A 6,000-nucleotide genomic window follows, 5' to 3' on the forward strand; every position below is an offset into this window, starting at 1 on the left:
GAGCAATGCATAATAAATCATTAGGCCAACAAGTCTATTTTCAGCTATAAGTAACACAGTATGGGGCTCATAATCAAAACAGAATTACATCTAAAAACCACATCCGAATCGGCACTTGGATGACCTAAAAGACAAGTCGTCCAAGTGCTGATAACTGAAATGGGTTTTTAGACATATTCAGTGACTTTTTAGGCCAAAAAAACCCACTGTGCGCCCAGAGCTGAAAGGGGTGTTTTTAAAGGAGTGGTTAGAGAGGGATGTGGGCCGACCTAGACTTAGTCATACAGCAGGGATAATCGAAAGATTTTCGAGGCTGCCTGGACGGAACTTATACATTGTGACTTAGGCGATCTAAAAATAAGTCTAAGTGCCCAGAAGGTATCCAAAGTGACTAGATAACCACTGCAGAGACAAATTACAGACCCCTCCACATTGCTATAAAAATCGGAATAAAAATGTACATACCTGCCTACAGAACATCAGCATCTGGCTTAGGAAAGCCTAGTAGAGCTGCACAGAGATGGCTTAAGTAGTCTGGGGGTAGGCTAGTGAACCACAGAGAGAAGGACCCAGGCCCATTAGCCACTCTAACCACTGCATTCATGATGGAAAATGTGAGTCCACCAAAACCCTATTGTACTGCTATATAGGTGGCACCTGCAGCCATAAGGGCTATTGGGGTTGTAGGTTTTGGGGGGCTCACCATGACCTGAAAGGGAGTTGTGATGAGCTGTTTATTTGAAGTTCCCTGTAAGGTGCCCCACTACTCTTTTGACACATGTGGGTGGCCAGTCCATCACTTTGCTGGCTCCTCCCATATCCAAAAGGTATTGTTCTAGGCGTTTGGGACTTGGACGATTTTTTGGATGCGAATGTAGTATAAAGATAGACGTACTAGCAGTCTGGCCGATCAAACGACTGGATGTAGAAGTAGATGATTTTTGGGGAAAAAAAATTTCGAACATATTTTTTTGAGAATGGACTTTGGACGACTAATGCCCTAGGCCCAAAACGGACTTAGACGTTTGTTTTACTTATGCCCCGCCACGTATTTTAACTTCTTTCCATGTATATTTGCTCACAATTCAGGTTTAGATGGAAAATTAAATATAAAATTCTGTACTTGCATTTTATGTATTAAACATTGTTGAGTGGCCTCTAAATGTTCACCAAAAGGCTTATAATTTGGAATATTAACAGTGGTCAGACATAGAACAAAAATAAACTTGTGGAGGTCATGTCCCCATAAACTTAGGGCTCCTTTTACGAAGCTGCGTTAGTGGTTTTAGCACATGCTAAAACCGCGCTACGTGGCTAGAACTAATGCCAGCTCAATGCTGGCATTAGCGTCTAGCGCAACCCGCAGTTTAGTGCGAGCTATTACGCGCATTAAACCACTAACGCGGCTTTGTAAAAGGACCTTTTGGACCACCCTAGTTTCCAGGGATGAGGAATATATTTACAAAGTTTCATATGTGGAAAAACTTCACAAAAATGGAAGCAGCAAGATAAAAAGTTTCACTTTCTTTGGTGTTTATGAAAGGATATATAGATAGAGAGAAAGACGTATTAGGACAGTGTTCAAAGAAATTTGCCCAGTAAACTTAACTAGCTGGGTAAATTCCCCAAGCTGAAAACTTCTTTCATTTACAGGTTTGTAACAGATGAACTGAAGATGTGGAGACAGTAGCCAGTCATCCTTAGAAGGCGGAAGGCATACTGTTCCCTGCAGCCTGCCCCCACAGGGGGGAAGCCAAAGACTGCCAGCACCACTCCTTCTTTCACTGCCATCACCGTGTGTAAATGGACCAACAGCCATCTCCAGAAGGCAGCGTAAGATCCCCTCAGCTGCATGCGTGCTGACAAATCCACAGCACTTTGACCTCAGGGAAACAGGAAGTTTGTGTCCTAAGAGGTGGGTCACTGCACATTCATCAGCACACATGTAGCCAAGAAAGTCCCACACTGCCCTTTGAGAATAACTGTCAATCCAGCTGCACACAGCAGTGGCAACAGAGGAAGGAGCAACACTGAAAGTCTGCCGGCATTCCCCTGTAAAAACCAGTAAGGCCAGCCATTTGTCCTGGGGAGCTGCCACAGGGGAGAGGAATATCTGTAGAAGTGCTAAAGTTATTCACGATTTATGGTATTTGCGGGAGGGGGGGGGGGGCTGCGCCCCTAACCCCCATGAATTTGGAAGGAGACCTGTAGTATTGTGCACAGATACATTTCTAGCAGTGGACTTTCAAAAGGAAGCTCTGCCCACATTTTATTAGGGAAGCTCTGTTTATGAGACTGCCCCTGTCAGAGACACAAACATAAGTGTATGCACTCTCTCAGGCAGTGTTTCCACCTCCACACCATCATGCAAAGTTATTACAGTTACTGCCAGTTCTATTCCTCAGCCTGCAGCAGACCCTTCACACTTTCTCCCATTCTTCTTAAATTCCTACTCCCTTTCAACTATCCCATTCCTCTACAACTCATTGATTCCACAGCTCTATGCAGGGCTTAGTCTCCAAAACCCTTGCAGCTCAGACCCTCCTTTCTGTGCCTAGAAGCCTCTCCGTTGGCTGGATCCCACCACATGCCCAAACCGACTCACTGTGTGCTTTTCCCTTTGATCGCCCATTTTCCTATCCAGCCATGCAAATTAGTTAAAACTCCATGCAAACTAGCCAAGCGATTGATGCACTAACATTGCTTGGCTATACACACACACAAAAAAAAAAAAAGCAACAAGGGTTTTAGTGATTCCAAAAAAAAAAATGACAGGTCTGTGTTACCGATAGGTCTGCCTGGGCTTTTTTTCCAATGGCCAAATATTTTGTGCGAGTCAAGCTAATCCCTTGTATTGGGAGGGCAGGGGCCTTAGGCACACGAGCCAATCATGACCTTATGCCCCTCCCCATGCATCACATGATGCACTGGGAAGGTGAAGGGCTGGCATTTTGGACTGGCAAGCCTCTGAGTGGGACAGATTGAGCTTTCCTCCTGCTCTAATTTCTCTGAAAAGTTATTGGGGGAGGGGGGTCCATGAGTATCCCTCCTGCCAAATTTTCAATTTGGGGGGATTCTTGGTGCCGCGTTCATCGGGGAGGATCGTCATTAGCGGGGGGGGGGGGGGGGAGGGCTTTTTTTTTATAAGTTACATATTGTGTATATGTAGCATACACAGCATCTATGCCCATTTTAAAAAAAAATAAAGTTTCCTGCCCTGAACAGCTGAGTGGCAGGAGGCTGCTTTCGGGGCATGTGCGAGAGCCGCTATCATAGCAATCAATCGGACAGCAGAGTTGGGGATTACAACAAACTTGCGTGAATCATTTGCATGCAAACCTTTTAGTACATGAATAGTTCTTTTTGAATTGGCCAAAAATCGGATCTGAGCAGACCCACAAGGTCTTACTGATCCTCTTTAGTGCATCTAGGCCACAGTCTCTTCACTGGAAAAATATCACTTTAGCCATCATTCTGAGTGGAGGAGTTGCCTTATGGTTAATGCAGTGGCCCCCAAAAAACAGGAAGAACTGGGTTTGATTTCTTTGCAACTCTGTGCGACTCTGGGAAAATCACTTAACCCTCCACTGCGTCACATATAAAATAAGTACCTATATATAAAATCTAAACCATTTTCATTGTAACCACAAAAAGGTCCCAACTCCTTTCTCTTAATTTACAAATTGGAAGAAGCCTGAAAAAATCCAGACCGTTGGCAATCCAAAGCTCCCGAGTCCTCAGCACATCTGAGAGAGCCTAGCTAAACCTATGTCCAGTTTGCCTATGTCCAGAACTTCCCTTAATAGGCTTGGAAGATAAAGCGATGATGTTGGACAGAACCTTCTTTAGTTCAGCTAGCTCATCATAAGAACAGTCGTCTAACAAAATTGCTTGAAGTCTGCCTTTACTTTTATATCTATTTGAATCACTTTCCTACATTCCTGCTCCTAGTTATTCCTCAGTAAATATCAAATACTGTATTTAATTATCTTTTTCTTCATTAGCCTCTTTACAGTGTTCCTCATCTCAGAATCAGTCACTTTTGCATTTTCTCCCAACACATACCTCTCAAAAAATTTATTTTCCCAGTTTCTTTTCATTTCCATCTTCTAACTACAGTACTTTCCCAGTTTCTCTTACCCTTTTCCACATATTATTGCCCGTCCTCCTCTTTCTATGATTTGCTGCAGTTTATGAATGCTAGCATTTTTTCCTCTTTTTCAGCTATCTCAGAAAACCAAAACAGCTTTTTTTGTCTTATCTTTATTTGTATTCCTAAAATAATGTTGCCTTATGACAATATCATCTTACATTATATATCCTTCTAGTTTCTGCTCTGTTTCCTCTAAAATATTTTCCAATTATCTAATGACTTCTTTAACTATTCCATCTTAAATTAGTTTTTCTGAATCCAGAGACCCTCACGTTGGAATGAACCACATGTATATCTACATGTTTACATAACACTTATCATGAAAAAAATAAATATAAATATACTTCACAGATGTGTTTCGAAAATATTTATACAACCTATGTGTGCCTGGTAGCACTCTTTTTACATATACAGCCCATAAGTTTGCAAAGTAGATCCATGTTCAATAGTTCCTCCCTCCCATCTGTGCTTTGATATTATCTCAGCTACTGAGTCCCACACAGACTGAAGTTATTAAATAGGATCCTGAGGTCACAGAGGAACAGTATACCTGCTCTAATAGTGCATTTAATTTTTACAGCTTCTTAAAATACAGTAAAGTGATGCCAGTGCCCAAAAAAAAGAGCAAAATGAGAAAAAGGAAAATAAATGATAAAAGGATTATCCTATGTACTAATGTGGAAACAATTTACAGACCCAGAAGCACTCTAACAGCCAAATGGGGAATCAGGGAGGTTATTTCTAGTTCCAAGACAAAGTTCTAGCACAAAATAACAGACATACATCAGGTATTATTTTCTAACCATAAGAGCACTAGCCAGTGCCACCACCATCATATGAGCCCACCCTTAAAAGAAGTCAAAGTCCTGCAAACAGAAGCCTAGCAAATCAAAATGGGGGGGGGGGGGGGGGAACCCAAAACCCAGAGAATCTGCAACAAGACTGCACGTTGCTTGCACAGGCAGAACCAAAAAGCAAGATCTCATCATCATCATCATCATCCAAATGCCCTCATAGATCCACTTTAAAATCACGTCAGACGCCTAGGGTTGTATCCATTATTCGTCAGACCTTCCCCATCCTCTGGGGGAACCACACACATTCCTCCCCCTCAACCACCACCATCCGCCTTATCCCCTTCCAAGTCTCCTCCTCGCATCTTCCCCCCTCACCCGGTTCCAAGAACTCGCTATCATTCTTCCACACTTCCCTCACGTGTCTTCTTCCTCGCATCCTCCCCCGCCAGATCTCTCTTCCTGCATCCTTCTCCCTCCCTCCCCCGCTTCCCTTCTCCCTCTTCCCCCCCCCTCCACCTCCCTCTTCCAGGTTCCTTTCCCATTTATTCCCCTCACGTCTTTCCTTTCCCCCCACCAGGTTATCTCTCTTCCTTAGAGCCACCAGGGTCTCTCCCTCCCCCCCCCCCGCCCCCGAGCCGCGCGCGTTCGGCTGCCCTCGCGCGCCCACCACGCGCCTTCAGAGTCTCCCCTCCCCCCGCTGCTCCCCTGAAAGCCCTACCGTCAGACTCACGCCTCGGCTCGCCCACCGCCAATCTCGCAGCTTTTTTTTTTTTTCCTTCTTCGGGTGACCCGTCCCCTCTGACACAACCGCTCTTCCTCAGACGCGTCCCGCCTTCCCGGAAACAGGAAGCTACGTCAAAGGAAGGCAGGAGGAGGAAGGGGGAAGGGGAAAAAAACGGCGTCGGAGGAGGGCGCGAGGGCCGGCGCATGCGCGTGGCGACTTTCCACGAGCTGGCTTGGGCGGCTGCACGTGGAGGCGGCTTTGGCCGAGACTTCGAGGGTTTAGCGCCAAGGCGACAAGTGTTAAAAAAAAAATGTGCCGGGAGGTAT

The 6,000-nt window shown here is 44.9% G+C and overlaps 1 protein-coding gene across 6 annotated transcripts in view; it reads right to left on the reverse strand.

Moving 5' to 3' along the window:
- Positions 1 to 5,791, reverse strand: part of CAMTA2 (calmodulin binding transcription activator 2) — a 144,121-nt gene extending 138,330 nt beyond the window's left edge. For 4 of the 6 annotated variants that reach the window (XM_033924889.1, XM_033924891.1, XM_033924890.1 and 1 more), the window contains exon 1: positions 5,669 to 5,791. The gene's annotated coding sequence lies outside the window, so the exon portion shown is untranslated. Of the gene's footprint in view, positions 1 to 5,325; positions 5,349 to 5,668 lie in introns of those variants that run through there. The other 2 variants (XM_033924886.1, XM_033924887.1) reach the window with 2 other exon arrangements.
- Between the last annotated feature and the right edge of the window lie 209 nt (positions 5,792 to 6,000).

The sequence above is a fragment of the Geotrypetes seraphini genome, chromosome 16 (assembly GCF_902459505.1).
Source record: "Geotrypetes seraphini chromosome 16, aGeoSer1.1, whole genome shotgun sequence".
Classification (NCBI taxonomy): Eukaryota; Metazoa; Chordata; class Amphibia; order Gymnophiona; family Dermophiidae; genus Geotrypetes; species Geotrypetes seraphini.